The sequence below is a fragment of the Oryctolagus cuniculus genome, unplaced genomic scaffold, assembly GCF_964237555.1.
Source record: "Oryctolagus cuniculus unplaced genomic scaffold, mOryCun1.1 SCAFFOLD_89, whole genome shotgun sequence".
Lineage (NCBI taxonomy): Eukaryota > Metazoa > Chordata > Mammalia > Lagomorpha > Leporidae > Oryctolagus > Oryctolagus cuniculus.
This window is the reverse complement of record NW_027208271.1, coordinates 146,805-165,191: the sequence shown is the minus strand read 5'-3', so window position 1 is coordinate 165,191 and position 18,387 is coordinate 146,805. Positions and strand designations below refer to the sequence as shown.

The window sequence follows — 18,387 nt, the reverse complement described above, 5'->3', positions numbered from 1 at the left end:
GGGGTCAGTGCCCATATGGAAGGAGATGGAAGGGGATGATCAGGAGGCACATGGGTTGCAAGCAGGCTGTGACTCTGCAGGGACTCTGTTGGCTATCCTGACCCATTTCAAAGGTGGAGAAATTAGGTCTGATCATGTTGTTGGCTTGTCTAATCAGGCCTCAGGACTTTCTGGCTCTACTTGATCCTTGTCTTCATGGGAGCTGGGGCACCCAGCAGACAACCATGCATTCCTGACTAGGAACCCTGAGAAGAAGGATGCTGAAGGCCACTTCCAGATTATTTACCACTGTCCAGTTTAGGATTACAACAGACACTTTCTGCTCCCAGGAGGCATGATAGGAGCTGTCAGGTTGACATTCAATGGCACGGGGGATGCCTGCACATGGTGTACTGGGCTCTCACATTTAGCATTGAAGTTCAAAACTTTAAGTGACATTCCATTGCTCTTGCAGAGAATTTCCAATCCTTCACAAAGTCCAGAAACTCTGCACCTCCTGGTCACCCTGGCTTGTCACTAGATCTTTCTCAGGGGCCTCTAAACACTGCACCTAACCCTGCCTGGTTCACACCCAACCCCCAGACCACTGTAGGGCCATCTATGCTCAGGCTACCCCTCTTGGACTTTCCAGTCCAGAGTTGTCCCCTGCAGGTTTCTACCGTTCCTCGCCTTCAGGTGGCTGCACTGCTCATCTTGTATAAATTCAGTGAACACCAGACTTCAGTGTTGGAGGGAGGCACTAGGAGATTAGAAATGCCACCTGAGTGATTTGTTCACATTGCCCTGGCCATCTTTTCTGCTTGGAAGAAGAGTAGAATATGCTTTGTAAATGTTAACCATCTTTTCTCTCTGTGATTAAAAAGCTTCCCTACTGATGGATCCTGCCGGTGGCTTGGTACCTGAAAAAAATAGTATCCAGATGTGAGAGGTTCTTTCTAAATGTGAGAAATAAAACAATGAGAACTTGTTTCACATTAAGTCAAAATTCAGATCCTTCAAAAATGTTTTTCTTCATTGCAAAACATTATTTTCTGGTAATGGATTTGGGAGAATTGGCTTAATTTTTGCATGGCTGAAATTGGAAAATGATTGAGTGTATTTTTAATGAGAAAACAAAATTTATTAAATAAGAAGAAAAATAACATTAATTTTATTATGTATGTTCCTTTCATATGAAGTGTTGTTTTGTTTTACTTCGATTTGAACAAATAAAAGAATGTTGCCCAGATGATGGTCATGCTTTAGTATAAAGAAATCAGCCATGAATAATGTCTTCAAGATTTTGGAGACTTGAACTGCTGTCACTTTGGAATTCTAAAGTGTTCCTAAATCCACTGTTTCCCAGATACATTAGCAGAGAGCTGTCTCAGAAGCAAAACAGACAGAACTCAAACTGGCATTGCTATATGGGATGTCTGAGTCCCAAGTGCTGCATCACAATATTTGACCCTGCTTATTACTTTATAAAAGACACATGTAATTAGGAATGTCACAGTAATAGTGTATATTCCAGCAAAAATACAACTTTATTTATTGTTTGGAATTACATTAAATCTTTGGTAGGTTTTTCTTGGTATTGGCTTGTATGACACACCTGATTTTGAAATATTTCAGCTGGCACTGTGGCTCACTAGGCTAATCCTCTGCCTTGTGGCGCCGGCACACTGGGTTCTAGTCCTGGTCGGGGCGTCGGATTCTGTCCCAGTTGCTCCTCTTCCACGCCAGCTCTCTGCTATGGCCCAGGAGTGCAGTGGAGGATGACCCAAGTCCTTGGGCCCTGCACCCCATGGGAGACCAGGATAAGTACCTGGCTCCTGCCATTGGATCAGCATGGTGCGCCGGCTGCAGTGCGCTGGCCACAGCAGCCATTGGAGGGTGAACCAACAGCAAAACGAAGACCTTTCTCTCTGTCTCTCTCTCTCTCTGTCCACTCTGCCTGTCAAAAAAAAAAAAAGAAATATTTCAGATCCTCTTTGGTTCCCCTTTTCTTTTCATCTTGAACCATTGTATCAGTGAGCATTATAGGCACTGCATTGTTAACTTAATTGCACAATGGTAAAATAGTGACAAGAAGGTGTGCTCTACACTAGGCAAAGTTAGAAGGAAAAAAAAGTAGGGAAAGTACTCTCAGGAGAAAGTTGCAGAGAAAACTGCAGTGGGAAGTCCTGCAAAAGCAATAGAAATGGCCTGGAACTGAGTGGAAGGCTCAGCAACAGGCATGAACATAAAAAAGGACCCAGAGTCCACTCTGGTGAGCAAAGTACAGTCAAACTGCATGGGCCTGCACAATTGTTAATACAGATGGAGGGAAAGCTAGTGGACTGCACTGTCTTTGAGTCCAACTGGGAAACTTCATGGGAGCAAGGCAACTGCTCACCTTGAGGGGAGGAATAAAAAAGTGATGCATCTCTCTCTTCCCTTCTCTCCACTTCATAGCAGTGCCCTGTGGCTAGCTGTGGGAAGGCTGATGCCATTTGGGATATAAGCAGGTAGCAGCTGCTCCAGCTCTTCTGTGCATACCCAGCAACTAGCAAGAATTGTCAGCAGGGGCAACCACTGCTGTTTAAGTAAATTGGTGGTCACTGTCTCCACCTTGTCATCAGGTAAACACCAGTTCTTCCATGCCCAAACTGCAATAGGCTTGGAGGAGAATCTATTGCAAACAAAGGGAAATGCTGCCAGTGGGGATGTTTGTACACACCCAGCACAACTGTGAAAGGAGTGGGGCTGTGGCCAGCAGGTATTGTACATACACATCACCCAAGGATTTTGCCAGAGGGAAACATTCACATTCTCCACTTTCAGTCTGGCTGAGAGGCTCCATCTGCCAGGGTAGAATACATGGGCAGTGGCTCCATGAACTCCCCAGTCACTGTGTAGACAGAACAGGCTAGCAGGGCAGAGTGCACCCTCTTACAGCCCTTGACCATGGGAGCACTGGGTGCTGAGACTGTGAAAACACTGTGACTGCCTGGAAGGAGGCAAGGTTTAGCCTGGGTCTGGGCAAGCTCTGGATGCAGAGTCACACTCTCAGAACTCTTTGGTTGCCAGGGCAGATCCCTGTAGCAGGAATCATGCTCACAGAGAGGACTATGCAGGTCATTTGTGTGGTTCATACAGAAGTGCAGATGAGTGTTGAAGACACTGGGGACAAACACCTGGGCATTACTCAGCTTGGAGGAAAAGAGGTGAGAGGCTGATCACACCAACAAATGTGACCATCCTCCCTCCACTTCTGTTAATAAGAGGAGAGTTACCAAACCCAACTTGATTGTTACTCTGGATACTCACCCTACTCTAGAGCACTGAACAGAGGTCCCTGGAAACATCCGTCATACACCTCTTGGTAGTCACTGAAAGTACAGACAATGCACATAGGCATAGCTCAAAGATACAACTCATCAGAGGAAACAAAAAAGAGCAATTACCTCCACAAGAGCCTAAAAATAAATGTAGAAAATTAGGAAATGAGAATAAGGAAGACATCATGGCCCTTCAGAGGAACACAACAATTTTTCAATATAGAATGTGAAGGTCAAGAAATGGATGAAATGATGAAAACAGAATTCAAAAAATTAGTCATAGGATTACTCAAAAGTAGTCAGAAGCAAATCCACAAGCTAAAGAATACCATATGTGACATGAATGAAAATTTTTCACATGAAATTGAGATTTTAAAGAGAAATCAAAATGAAATATTAGAAATGAAGAATTCAATAGATTAAATAAAATGCAGTAGAAAGCCTTAACAACAGATTTGGAGAGGAAAAAGAAAGACTATCCAAGCTAGAAGACAAATCTTTGGAAATAATTCAGTCATACCAGAACAAATGAAATTAAAAAGCATAAAAACACTGTTTGAGATGTATGGATACTATCAAATAATCCATATATATGAATTAGGAGGTCCTGAAGGTGTGGAAAGAGAGAATGGAGGTGCCTGCTTTGTGGCATAGCAGATAAAGCTGTCACCTGCAGGGCCAGCATCACATATGGTTACTGGTTCGAGTCCCATTTGCTCCATTTCTGATCCAGCTTCCTGCTAAAGCCTGGGAAAGCAGTAGAAGATGGCCAAAGTCCTTGGGCCCCTGCACTGGTATGGGAGTCCCGGAAGAATCTCTTGGCTCCTGGCTTCAGATCAGATCACTTCAGCTCCAACAATTGCAGCCAGTTAGGGAGTGAACCAGCAGATGGAAGATCTCTCTCTCCCTCTCTCTCTCCCTTTCCTCTCCCCCTCTCTCTCCCTCTCTCTCTCCCTCTCCCTCTCCTTCTTCTCTCTCTGTGTAACTCTGACTTTCAAATAAATCTTTTTTAAAAAGAATGACTCTCATACAGAAATCATAAAACAACAAATGCCTGTGAGGATGTGGGGGAAATGGTACACTAATCCACTCTTGGAGGGAATGTAAACTGGTGCAGCCACTGTGGAAGACAGTGTGGAGATACCTCAAAAGCTGTATATAGACCTAGCATATGAACCAGCCATCCCACTTTTGAGAATTTACCCAAAGTAAATGAATCAGTGTATTAAAGAGTTATCTGTACCTTCATGTTCATTGCAGCTCAATGTATAATAGCTAAGATATGGAATCAACCCAGATGTCCATCAACCGAATACTGGATTAAGAAATTATGCTATATATATATATATATACACACACACACACACACACACACAGTATGGAATATCATGCATTGCTAAAAAATGAAAACCTGTAATTTGAAACAAAATGGTTGCAACTTGAAACCATTATACTTAGTGAAATAAGCCAGTCCAAAAAGACAAATACCATATAGTCTCTCTGATCTGTGCTAACTAGTATAGTACCTAAAAGGTAATCTATGGGAGTGAAATTGGCACTTTATCATGCAATGATTTTGAACAGTCCTAACTTGACTATTGAGGAACATTGCTTTTTGTTTCTTTTCTGCTTCTTATGTTTTTTTTCTTCACACTATTGTTGATCCTTCTACTTAGTCTAGTTAATCTTATGAGTATAAAGTTAATTGAAAAGAGGTCTCTGTAAAAAAAAAATGGGAGTGGTAGAGGGAGGAGGAAGAAGGATGGGAATATAGGTGGGAGGGAGGTAGGGTTATAATTATCATTAAGTTCCTAAATTTGTACATATTAATGGCATGAAATTTACACCTTAAATAATATTAAAATAGGGCTATTGACATAATTTAATAAGAATAACAACAACAAAGCATGAAAAAATAGTTATTAATTTTTCTTTGAAAGGTGGAGCAGCAGAGAAGGAGTGACCAAATGATACAGGGGAAGAGGGCCCAAGTGCTGGGGCCCTGTCTCCTAAATGTCTCCTCTTTTCTGGCTTTGGCCTGGCTCAGCCTTAGCCATTGCGGTTGTTTGGAGTGTGAACCAGGGGATGGAAGGCATTCACATTCATTGTCTTTCTCTTCTCTCTCTCCCTCCCTCTCTCTGTAACTCTGAACCCTTCAAATAAAAGTAAGTAAATAAGTCTTTAAAAACATTCTTTCAGTAAATCCCGTATCCATGTTATATCAGTGCACACCTCACTTGATGTGTGCATTATTGAAGAGGGGGCACTGCAGTGAGAAGATGCCCCTGTGTTCATGTATAAGGAGGCTTATTTTTGTCAAAATGTTAGTACTTTATGTTTATTGCCTTGACCAAAACCACAAGGTTTTCAAATTTTAGAGTTACAAATGCTCTTCTACTGTTGTGATGATGTTTGTAATTTATTTTTAAAAAGTCTTGTCTTTCTAGATATGACAAGGTATTGATTTCCACAAATTAATCATTTATTCAAAATTGGAAAGAAATGAATGAAAGAACAGATAATCCAGAAACACTCAAATATAGGTAAGCATTTAGAATTTAACTTCCCAGCGGCCAGCACTGTGGCATAATGGGTAAGACTGTTGCCTGCAGTGCTGGCATCCCATGTGGGTGCCGGTTCAGATCCTGGCTGCTCTACTTCCCATCCAGCTCTCTGCTATGGACTGGGAAAGCAGAAGATGGCCCAGATCCTTGGGCCCCTGCACCCTTGTGGGAGACCCAATAGAAGTGTCTGGCTCCTGAGTTCAGATTGGTGCGGCTTGGCTGTTGTGGCCAATTGGGGGGTGAACCAGAGATGAAAGATCTCTGTCTCTCTCTCTCTGCCTCTCCTTCTCTGTAAAACTCTGACCTTCAAATAAATAGATAAATCTTTAATGTGGGGAGCAACTCGGACTAGACTAAGTTACTGGAATTAAGACTTATTCTATGCATCTGCTCTCCCACAATACGGCGCTGGGAGAGGAGGAAACAGCTTCTACACAGCTGCCTCCAGTTCAACCAATAAACAGCAGGACCTGCTCCTGATTGCAGGAGAGCAGCGTACTCGGCATGTGGGTAGCAGAGTTGGGATTGGTGGAAGAGGACTATAAAGGAGGAGAGAGACAACATGCACCAGGAACATCTATCCGAATAACACCTGTGCAGCCCCCGAGAGAGCTGGCCGGCGGTGTGCCGCTCCCCTGCGGAAGTGGGGAAAGTGGCAGGGGGCCCGCCCTTCCACGGAGGTGGAGGGACGGTAGCCAACCCGGGAAGAACCAGCAACAAACCCGGAGGGGGGGGTGAGCAGACAAAAGAACAGCGCAGGGTCCTGTGTTGTTCCTCCATGAAGACGGGGAGCAACACTTTAAAAAATTCATTTTCCAATTAGTTCCATATAGTTTCCAATAGTTCCATATTGTTGCCCTGTTAACTTAGAGAAATTAGCTTTAGGTTTTATGACCCTATAACTTTTATGATTCTGTGACTATTTTTAAATTTGCATTATTTGAAAGAAGTTAAACATCTTTTCATTTGATTATTGTTTATATCCCTTTCTTTAACAGGCAGAGTGGACAGTGAGAGAGAGAGACAGAGAGAAAGGTATTCCTTTGCTGTTGGTTCACCCTCCAATGGCCGCTGTGGCTGGGGTGCTGCGGCCGGCGCACCACGCTGATCTGATGGCAGGAGCCAGGTACTTATCCTGGTCTCCCATGGGGTGCAGGGCCCAAGGACTACTGCACTCCCTGGCCACAGTAGAGAGCTGGCCTGGAAGAGGGGCAACCGGGACAGAATCTGGCACCCCGCCCAGGACTAGAACCCAGTGTGCTGGTGCTGCTAGGCAGAGGATTAGCCTATTGAGCCGTGGCGCCGGCCTATATCCCTTTCTTACAGGACTGTAGCTTTTTAACATTTTATGTGTTGCTCTCTTTAATTATTAACATCATTAAACCTTTGACAGTAGTATAAATTACAATATTACCTCAAAAACATAATGAAATATTGAGTTAAAAATAAAGAAAAAACAAAAGTAAACTTGTGATGGAATAAAAAATCTTAATTTTAAATATACAAAACCCTGAAGTCTGAAAGGAAAACCAAGTCATAAATGACATTTTTACATCAACAAAGACCTCTAAAGAAAGTATTCTGAAGTTTCATTTCTCAAAATGAAATTGAATCCCCTAAAGTTGCAGTTGCAGCAGATTAAGCTGCTGACTGAGATGCTGACATTCCCTGTGAGCTCTGGTTCAAATCCTGGCTGCTCCACTTTTGATCCAGCTGTCTGCTAATCCATCTAGGAAAGGAGCAGAAGATGGTCCAAGTGCTTGGGCCTCTGCCATCCATGTGGGAGACCAAATGCAGTACTTGGATTGTGGGTTTGGCTCAGGCCATTGGGGTCAATAGAAGAATGGAAGATCCGTGTGTGTGTGTGTGTGTGTGTGTGTCTGTGTGTGTGTGTCTGCATTGCCTGCTCCAATGTCTTCCCATTCCTGACTGATGTTCTTACAGTTATCCCAGGAAACACCCCATCACAAGACTCTGCCCCACTCTGGCTGAAGAGCCCCTTTGCATGAGTCAATCAGCTCACGGCTGTGGGTCATGACTGCTGTGTGGGCACTGAGCACATACTTGACTGAGGGTAGAGGGGTCTGCCTGTGAACTCTCTCTGAGACTGGAGGGAGTGGTGGTCTTTCTCCTCCACTCCCACCCCACAAGAGAGGAGCTGGGATACGGCTTCCTTCCTGGGCAAAGTCAGCTTTGGGAACCTGTGGGCTCTTCCTCAGGAAGAGCAAGTATGAATGGCCTTTCAGTGCGTGGGGCAACACCACGGTGGCCAGCCTACCTTGTCCCCCTGTGACCATGCTTGCCTGGCTATCAGGAACCTAGTAGGGATGCAGCTGGGGCAACTTGTGCAGACTCCACCACCAGCAGTGACCCAGTGTCCTGTGAAGGACCTCTGTGTAGGTAGGCATAGGAGGGTGCTGGCTCACCAATCATGGCATTGCAATCATGCATGTCACCTCTCTGAGCCTCAGTCTCCTCTTCTGGCTCACAAAGGACAACCCTTGCCCTAGGAATTGATGGGACAGCAGGAGGTGGGAACTCAGTGAGGACAGCGTGGAGAGTGGCACCTGAAGCCTCAACCCATGACTCCCATGGAAAGCCATTCATCTTCCCTTTGTCATGCCTTCCAGTAAATCCAGGAATGCTAAACTGCTTCCTATAGGCCCAGAGGACCCTTGCTCCAGTTTGGACTGTGACCGAGGACCCGCCTTGTACCTATCCATGGGACCAACAGCATCAAGATGGACAGCTAGCCCTGTACCTTATTGTAGGCTGCCAGAAAGATACCAGGCCCAGCGAGCTGCCTGTGCAGGTAAGCAGGATTCCCTGGGTGGGTGAAATGCCAGACTCCAGAGGGCTGCTGCACAGTATCAGAGCTACAAGTGAGTCCCTCTGTGTTCAGTTCAGCACAGCTGGGGACACCAGTATCCCTACCCACCAGCTGAACGTCAAGTTGTCCACTCCTTTGAGCTCACTGAAGGGTTCCTATGGGGAGCCACTGGAGGTGTGGGGTGGGACAGCCACCAGAAGCCAGGATCCTTGAGTGAGTTCCTAGTAGCCAAGATCTGGGCCCAGAAGAAGCCTAGTAAGAAGCCTGGGCTGAGGATGAGGGTGTCACCAGTCCCTTAATTCCTGAGGATGGGCTCTTTCCCACCAGCAGTGCACCTCAGCCCTGGATTTTCTGAGTGAATCAGGGAAAAAGGGAGGATGCAGGGGTGGTGTAGACAGCAGATGGAAAGAAGAAATTTCCAGCTGTGATTGAAGCCAAAGGAGGCCCAGATGGGCAAGAAGGGGCCCTTGAGGGTTTCCAGGCCAGACTGTCGAGCCAGTGGGCACTAAAATAGCCTGTTGCTGCAAGCAGGAGCCCAGGGACCCCCAAGGGACTCCATACTCTGGGGCTGTGAGTGGTAGGGAACCCTCGTTTGGCCAAGGGTACCACTGGGAGGCAGAGCTGAGTAGAGGTGCCATGACTGAGCACTCGACTGTTATGACTAACATTAAGAGTCATGACTTTGTCTAAACAGGTCAGTCAGCTGAGCTCCAGGGCTGGGGCTCTTTGCAGTGGTGGGAAGGGACTTGACTGGGAAGTGTGAGCAGGCCCTGGAAATGGGTTAGTGAGGGTTAGGACAAGGAGGGCTTGTGCAGGAATGGAGATGGGAGCATTGTGTGTAAGCAGCAGGACTTGGAAAGGCCTGTGCCATTTGGACAGAATATTGAGGAAGCTGGGCCAGCAAGACAGAGTTGGGGAGGCAAAGGAGGACTCGATCATAGAGCCTGATTCCAGTCTGGGATGATGGACGGGGTCTCCTGGGCTTCCCGGCTCAGTGGACTGGGCAGACCTGTCTCCCCACGGAAAGATGGCACCCTCGGACCAGTGGATTGGGCCTCCATCTGCAGTCCAGAGAGGAGTATCAGTGAGAATGCAGCAGGATCAAACTTGGGAGGGGGTTTGTGCAGCTTAGTGGAACCACCTCCTTTACATTTCCTTCCAGCTGGTGGTGGTAAGATCTAGGTGCCTCAGGTCATCCTATGTCGCCCCCTGGTGGTATTGCTCCAGTGGATCTTGCTCTCTGCTCTTGTACTGATTCGAGTGCGCGATGACCCTCAGGCACCAGACATGGAAACATGCAGGAGAAACCTGGGGATGGGAGTTGGTTGCCTGGCCCACAGGCTGACCAGGACTCTTCTGGTCTTCCCTAGGTTCCAAGCTCACCAACCCAGAATAGTGCCCTCCAGGCAACTGGACATGCTCAGCACCTATCCTTCCCATGCCATCCCCATGGGCTTAGTGCTCCACATGCCATTGCTCTCCCTCCTACCCAGAGCCTTCTCCATCCTAGTGTGGGGGCTGTGCATGTCCAGGCCAGGATCCTGGTGCCAATCACAGTGCTGCTGATCTCTGACAGGCATACTGGGTGTCTGATCTCACTGGTGATCATGGGCAGCGTGGCCGTTGTGGAGGTGTACTTAGTAGAGCAGAACCAGGGGTCTTCAAGATTGGAGAGTGCTGCCCCTGCTGGTGGGTGACTTGGGCTTCCCTCTGGTGCTGCACTACATGACTGCATGGGTGGGCGCTGAGGTGTACACTGCCAAGCACCTACACCATGATTCTCTGGGTCCTGTACCTATTCATATTGGAAGTGATGATCTGCTTCATCTGCTGTAACTACAAGATAGCACAGAGCAGGGCAGTAAAGTTCACTCATAGGTATGCAATGATGCTGCTGCTGCCGGTGTGCATCCTCAGCCTCGTTCTGCTGCTTGCAGTGTAAGGTACCAGTTTAAAGGATCCTTGGGAGGGAAACTGACTGCTAAACCACGCTCTTCTTAGAGCACCAGGGAAACAGCGTGTCCCTTTATAATGAATTGACATAGCTGAAATGGGAAAATACTGGGGACTATAATAGAAAACAAACTAAAACTAATTATGCTCATTATTATTTTGTAATCATTCATCAAGTTTATATTGTGAAATATAACCAGTATCAACTCTAAATTCTTACATATTCTTTGGTGTTTCTGGATTTCCTATCATGTTCCATTCATTTGTCTTTTCAACTGTCAGTAATGACTATTTTGTGAAAATTAGCAGCCCACTTTCATATCTTTAATAGCACGTTTTTAAGGCATTCCCAACAAGTATTGTCACAAGAGTAAATGAAAGCATGGTAACTCAAACTTTTAAAGCCCTGCCATCATTATTTTGCTTTGTAAAATGAATAAACACATAAAGAGCTCACATTGTGAGAATAGATAATTGCTTATTGACACAGAACCACCTTCGCTGTCCATGCTCCCATATAAGGCCTCTCATTAAAGAATGCGTATACATAAATGTTCACTGATATGAAACAGATACTGGATTTTACCAAAAGAATTATTGGCTCAGAAGTTCATATATGATGGAAATTATTTATCTCGGGATGCATTTTTCTGTAGTGTGTACAGTATATGCAGTAGAATGAGTACATTAAAATAAGCCACTCCACAGATGTAATTGTGTTAGTTAAATCACTTACCCTTGTCAGGAAGGTGTTCTATAAGGGGATCACAGGTAGCTCGGAAACCAGCTGAGGTTTTGGTTTAGTTTCAGCTGCTCAGAGAGGCAGCCTAGGCGCTGTTTCTCCATCTCAGGTGCTGAGAAGCCTGCGGGGTTGGGAGCCCAGGGTTCCGGGTTACAGGAGGGGCTGGCCACAGTTGGTGCTGAGCTCACACTTCTCCCCATCCACCAAGGTTTGTAAGGGGTTCTGGTCTCTATAGTTCCCGCCACTTCTGAGCATCAGGAGCGGCTGCTCTCAAGCATCTTCACCCTCGTTGGCAGCTTTGTGCAGCTTCCCAAGAGCCTTTGGTGGGAAGCAGTACCGAGAACCTGATTTAATCTCATTCACCATTCTCAACAGCCGACAGAGGACATCAACATCCATAGACACTCCCTCTTCTTACATGGGAAGGTAAGACTTTCACGTCCTAGACTACTGCCGATCTTCCCAGACAGAGAAATCTAAGGTTAGCCCTGCAGATGAGCCACCAGTTTCGCCTCCATGTCCCAACAGAAAAGCTCAGCGCTTCCTGAATCTTGGCTCACAATGATTGTTGCCAAGCAACGCCGGTAAACGCATGCCCAATCGCAGCCTTTAGGAGGCCAGACGCTGCGCATGCGCATGGAATCCCAGTCGCCAAGAATGATCAGCGCTGATTTGCAGGGCCCTCAGCCTCTGTTGCATTGTTTCGTTTTCAAATGTGGGAGGTTTCTGGCTGACTATTGGGAACTGTTTTGTGAAAGAAAGATTCCTATCTGGAACTTTAAAACGCTGACGGTTTTAAACTCACCAAAAATCTCTGTAAATTGCCTTAGTCCTCACTTCCACAGTCTTCTGGATTCTAGCCATTTTCCAAGGGAATTTATAAAAACATAGTGTTTTCATAATTTTTAGTAACTGTTGCCCTGTGTATCACTGATGGCAAACTTAGGAGGAGAAATCAGGACATGTTGTCCAGGAGACAAGAAAATGTGTTTTTGCAGGCCAGCTACTCCTCTCATTTGGCCCAGCTGGTCTTAACATTTTCTGTATTTTTTTGTAATTTTCTCCAAGTGAAACTTTATTGATCCATTGTTTATTGTTTTGAAGTATGATATAATATGTATGAATCTCTTAAAATGATGTTTCATTTCCCTAAACAGTTCATATTTTTGCACTAGGGCTTGAATGAAAAATGATCAAATCCACTAGTGGGAAGGGGATGGAATTTTATGTGGAAGTTAAGTACATTTTGTTTGGATTGGTTTTTGCCATTTCGTCCTCTCTTGAGCCAGTGGCATCTTTCTGGAAATTCATAAATATTTTCTCTGCATGATGTCAGAGAAGTGTGAGCTGGGTGAGGAGGACAGATCTGGGAGTGGGGGGCCTGAAACTGATTTATATTAATTTGGTCCACAGCCAACAACCTTTAAAGGGAAAGGAACTTGCTGAGACTGAAAGCTGCAGAAATATCCACGTTAACCCAAGAGGAATGCCCCATGGTTGTTCCCATGTTGATCAGTGACCAGGCACCTCAGACATTCACAAGTTCATGCACCCCAGCAGCCAGCCCAGACATCTTCCTCCAGGGCATGAGCACACTGTGTCCTAGCTAGCAGTGTGACATACTGTGTACTCGTTTCCCCTCTGGCACTGATGAGGTGGGACCAGGAAGGATACCAGCAGCCATTAACATCTTCTACTTCCCTGCAGTAAGGCCCATTGGTGACTGGACCTTGCTCCTCCAAATTTCTGCCACTTATGCTAAGTTAAAGTGTGTTGGTGAAGAGTTGACCTTGGACTCTTGGTAGTGCTGGCTTCCTAGACAGTGACATGCTGAGAGCTTACAAATGAGGTGTGTGGTTTTTTTTTTTTTTTTTTTTTTTTTTTTTACAGGCAGAGTGGACAGTGAGAGAGAGAGACAGAGAGAAAGGTCTTCCTTTGCCGTTGGTTCACCCTCCAATGGCCGCCACTGCTGGCGTGCTGCGGCCGGTGTACCGCGCTGATCCGAAGACAGGAGCCAGGTACTTATCCTGGTCTCCCATGGGGTGCAGGGCCCAAGGACTTGGGCCATCCTTCACTGCACTCCCTGGCCACAACAGAGAGCTGGCCTGGAAGAGGGGCAACTGGGACTAGAACCCGGTGTGCCGGCGCCGCAAGGTGTGTGTTCTTGGCCAGGTCTGGGTTGTTGTTGCTCATGTACTCCTCACTCTTCCAATACATCCACAAGGAACACATGTCTTGAGTCCAGCATGACCACTGCCTAACAGAGGGTTATCAACAATCAGGAGTTTCCTCAGCATCAGTTGGCCTAGTCCATGGGCACAAGAATAACCCATAGCCTAGGAGTTATGTTTACAAGCTGAATGTCTAGAAACACAGTTCTGGTTAGCTGAGGTCCTTGGGCAACTTGCTTCATCCATCTAAGTTTTCTCATCTTTAAAATGGGCATAATAACAGCACCTGCTTATTAGGGTTTTGTGGATTTACTGTAAAATGCATAGCTCTGATTTATTTATTTCAATGGCAAAGTTACCCGAGAGAAAGAGGGAGAGACACAGAGAGAATTCTTCCATCCACTGTTTCACTCCCCAAGCAGTTGCAATGTCCAGGGCTGGGCCAGACCAAAGCCAGGAGCCAGGAGCTTCTTCTATGTCTCCTATGTTGGTGCAAGGGCCCAACTATTTGGGGTGTCTTCTGCTGCTTTGTCAAGCACATTAACAGGGGCCTGGATGGGAATTGGGGCAACTGAGACTCAAACTAGTGCTCATATGGGATTCTGGTTTTGCAAGTAGTGGCCTCATGTGGTTGTCTAACCCAGCTCTGTGTATACTTTTCCTCTGCACCCTGTTAAACAAATGAAGCAGCAGGTGTGCACCTGATATTTGAGTACAGACCCTGCCACTTTATTCCTGTCTGTGTGACTTTGGGAACATCATTGATTTTCCAGGTCCTCAGGTTTTTCATTGGCAAATCAGGGCCAATGAGGATGAGCCTGGGAACACAAGTGTTAGAAGCCCAAGATGTGCTGTCTACAGACTAAACCTTCAAGAAATGAAAGCTGCATTCTGTCCAATGGTCAGTCCAGCATTGGTGACATATTCTGGATGGAGGAGGCAAAAGGTGAGAGGACTCTACAGTCAGATGCAGAGTCAGGGAGCCCTTCAGATAGAGATGAAGATTTGTACACAAGGCTTAAGCTGGCATGGCACGGGTGATATGGGATGGGGAGCAAGATGTGGGAAGCCAATATGGTCATTTAGGGCCAAGTTTAGGCTTGGAGGCTGAATACCCAGTAACTGCACTTAGGAGGATCCTCCTAACCCCTAGCTCTGCTCCTCCCTGGCCCTTCAGTTTCGGTTCGGTCACAGTGTCTCCTACTCTATGACGTCTTTTATTTCTTATTGATGTCTGGGACCAGGAGTGGGGAACAGAGCATTGTGGGAGTGTTTGTGAGTTCATAGTTCCAAGAAGCTCAATTTTTGCCCATTTTCCCCTCACACTCAGGTGGGAAGCCACTCTTTGTGGGGACTCTCAGAGGTAGGTAAAGATAGGGGACATGCAGGGCTGAAATGCAGTAACATGAATGAATGGGTAAGCCATGCAACCTGGAATGAGGCTACTCCCATTCATGGAGAGAAGCATGTGTCTTTCTGTTTCTGGCTTATTTAACTTAACATGATGTCCTCCAGTTCTATTCATTTGCTGCAAATAAGATTTCATTCTTTTTAGGGTGGAATGGAGCTTTTTGGGGGAAGTGCTTAGGTTTTACATGTAAAAATAATATAATCTGAAAAACATGGATATCTTGAGCTTCTATTTTCCATTTTTGATGACTTTTATTTCTTTCTCTTCTCTAAGTGCTCTTGCTAACAGTTCCAATAATATATTGAATAAGAGAGGTGAAATAGACCAGCTTTGTTCTATAAAGTATATTTTCTTCTATAGCTTATTTATTGAAAGTTTTTATCATGGAGGTTTTTGATTCTTAACTAATGCTTTTTTTTTTTTTTTTTTGACAGGCAGAGTGGACAGTGAGAGAGAGAGAGAAAGGTTTTCATTTTGCCATTGGTTCACCCTCCAATGGCTGCCACAGCCGGCGCGCTGCAGCCGGCGCACCACACTGATCTGATGGCAGGAGCCAGGTACTTCTCCTGGTCTCCCATGGGGTGCAGGGCCCAAGGACTTGGGCCATCCTCCACTGCACTCCCGGGCAACAGCAGAGAGCTGGCCTGGAAGAGGGGCAACTGGGACAGAATCTGGTGCCCCGACCAGGACTAGAACCTGGTGTGCCAGCGCCGCAAGGCGGAGGATTAGCCTAGTGAGCCGTGGCGCCGGCCTTAACTAATGCTTTTTATATATCTATTGATATATGTTGCAGCTGATTTCTCAACAATGTTGCACTGGATTCATTTCTGAGAGGAGGAGCGTGGTTGGGGCAAGAGGCGCAGAGTCACCATACAGACCCCAGGAGTCAGGTGAAAGCAGGCCTGAGGCAAGCAGCCCACAGAGTTAGTTACAACAGCTTGTATAGCCAAGACCAGCCAATCCAGTCAAGGGGTGGTCTATTCCCCAACCAATCACAGCCTGTTGCCAGGCAGTTTCCAAAGCCATCCAATCACAGCCTGTTGCCAGTCAGGCTCTTGTAGCCAGGCAGTTTCTGAAAGCATCCAATCATGGCCTGCCATCAGTCAGGCTCTGTTGTCAGGTGGTTTCCTCTGTTGTCATGTGGTTTCCAAAGCCATCCAATCACGGCTGGTTGCCAGGCAGTTTCTGTTGTCAGTGGCCATCTTGGCATGACCTTTTCAACTCAGCGGCCATCTTTTTTTTTTTTTTTTTTTTGACAGGCAGAGTGGAGAGTGAGAGAGAGACAGAGAGAAAGGTCTTCCTTCTGCCTTTGGTTCACCCCCCAATGGCAGCTGTGGCTGGCGCATCATGCTGATCCAAAGCCAGGAGCCAGGTGCTTCTCCTGGTCTCCCATGTGGGTGCAGGGCCCAAGGACTCTGGCCATCCTCCACTGCCTTCCTGGGCCATAGCAGAGAGCTAGACTGGAAGAGGGGCAACCGGGACAGAATCTGGCGCCCTGACCGGGACTAGAACCCGGTGTGCTGGCACTGCAAGGTGGAGGATTAGCCTATTGAGCCACGGCTCTGGCCTAGCATCCATCTTGATATGACCTTTAAACCTCATTCCACCACATATATAATCATATGGCTTTTTTGTTCTTCATTCATTCGTTTTGGTGTCATCTATTACCTTTGTTGACTTGTGAATGTTGAGATATCCTTGCATCCCTGGAATGAATCTCACCTGTACATGATGTATTGTCTTGATGTAGTATTGGTTTTGGCTTGCTAATATTTTTGAGAATTTTTGCATCTATGGTCATCAGGGATATCAGTCTGTAGTTTTCTTTTTGTGTTGTATCCTTCTTTTGTTTTGGTTTCATAGTAATACTGGTGTTATAAAAACAGTTTGACAGAGTTCTATTTATTTCAATATTTTGGAATTGTTAGAACATATTTGAGTAATTTCCTCTTTTTTAAAATGATTCATTTGCAAGTGAGAGAGAGAGAGAAAATCTTCATTCCACCAGTTCACTCTCCAGATGACCACAGTGCCTGGGGATAGGCTACGCTGAAACCAGGAGCCAGGAGTTTCATCTGGGTCTCCCAGGTCGGGGGTAGAAGTCCAAGTACTTGGGCCATCTTCCCCTGCTTTTCTCAGGTCATTACCAAGGAGATGGATTGGAAGTGGAACACGAACCAACACCATAAGGGATGCTGGCATCACAGACAGTGGTTTTACCCACTGCAATGCAACACTGCTCCCAGATTTATTTCCTCTTTTTTTCCCTCTTTTTGTAGAATTCAGCTGTAAAACCATCAGGTCCTGGACTTTGCTTTGTTAGGAAAAAATGTTGTTATTGCTTAGATTTAGGTATCATTGCTTATTACAGGTCTGTGTAAATTTTCTGTATCTTCTTGAATTAATGTTATTAGGTTGCTTGTATCCAGTCATATATCCACTTCCTAAGCTTTTCCAACTAGTTAGCATATAGCTTCTTATGATCCATTGCACTTTATCAGTTGCAATGTCTCTTTTTTCATGCCAAATTTTGTTCATTTCAGTTTTTTCATTGTTTCTCTGACATGTTTGCCTCTTTTAATCAACTTTTTGAAAATCAGCTTTTCTTTTTGTTGATCTTTTGTATTGTTTTCTTAGTTTAAATTTAATGAATTCCTTCTCTGATCCCTATTGTTTCTACTGTCCTAATAATTTTGGATCGTGTTTTTTATTGCTCTTGTAAGTCTTTAAGATGCATCATTTGACTATTTATTTGAAATATTTCTATTTTTAATGTATACACTTAATGCTATAAACTTTCCTCTTAACAATATTTCCATATACCATATGTATTTTTGATATGTTGAATTTTCATTTTCAATTGTTTCAAAATATTTCTTTAAAATTCCTTTAATGAGCAACTTGTCATTCAAGAGCATGTTGCTCAATTTTGGTATGCTTGTAAATTTTCCATTGTTCTTGTTGATTTCTAGTTTTGTTTCTCTGTGGTTTTAGAAGATATAAAGCAGTTTTAAAACATTATTGAGATTTAGTTTCCTGCCCAATATATGGGCAATCCTAGAAAATCTTCCATGTATTTATCAGAAGAATATGGGTTGCATAATTGTTGGGTGAAATTTTCTGTAAATATTTGTTAGGTCAATTCGTTAAATAGTGTGGTTGAAATCTGGTGTATATTTCTTGGTTTTCTTTCTTTAAGATTTTTTTAAAATTTATTTATTTGAGAGGTAGAGTTACAGACAGTGAGAGTGAGAGGCAGAGACAGAGAAAGGTCTTTCTTCCATTAGCTCACTCCCAAAATGGCCCCAATGGCCAGAAATGCGCTGATCCAAAACCATGAGCCAGGTGCTTCTTCCCGGTCTCCCATGCACAAGCAGGGGCCCAACAACTTGGGCCATCTTCTACTGCTTTCCC

At 45.2% G+C, this 18,387-nt stretch overlaps 1 long non-coding RNA gene across 1 annotated transcript in view; it reads right to left on the bottom strand.

Annotated features, from left to right (window-relative positions):
- Positions 1–13,255, bottom strand: part of LOC138848112 (uncharacterized) — a 45,926-nt gene extending 32,671 nt beyond the window's left edge. The window contains exon 1 of the long non-coding RNA XR_011385937.1: positions 11,386–13,255. This is a non-coding gene — a long non-coding RNA (uncharacterized lncRNA). The remainder of the gene's footprint in view (positions 1–11,385) is intronic.
- Positions 13,256–18,387: the final 5,132 nt, after the last annotated feature.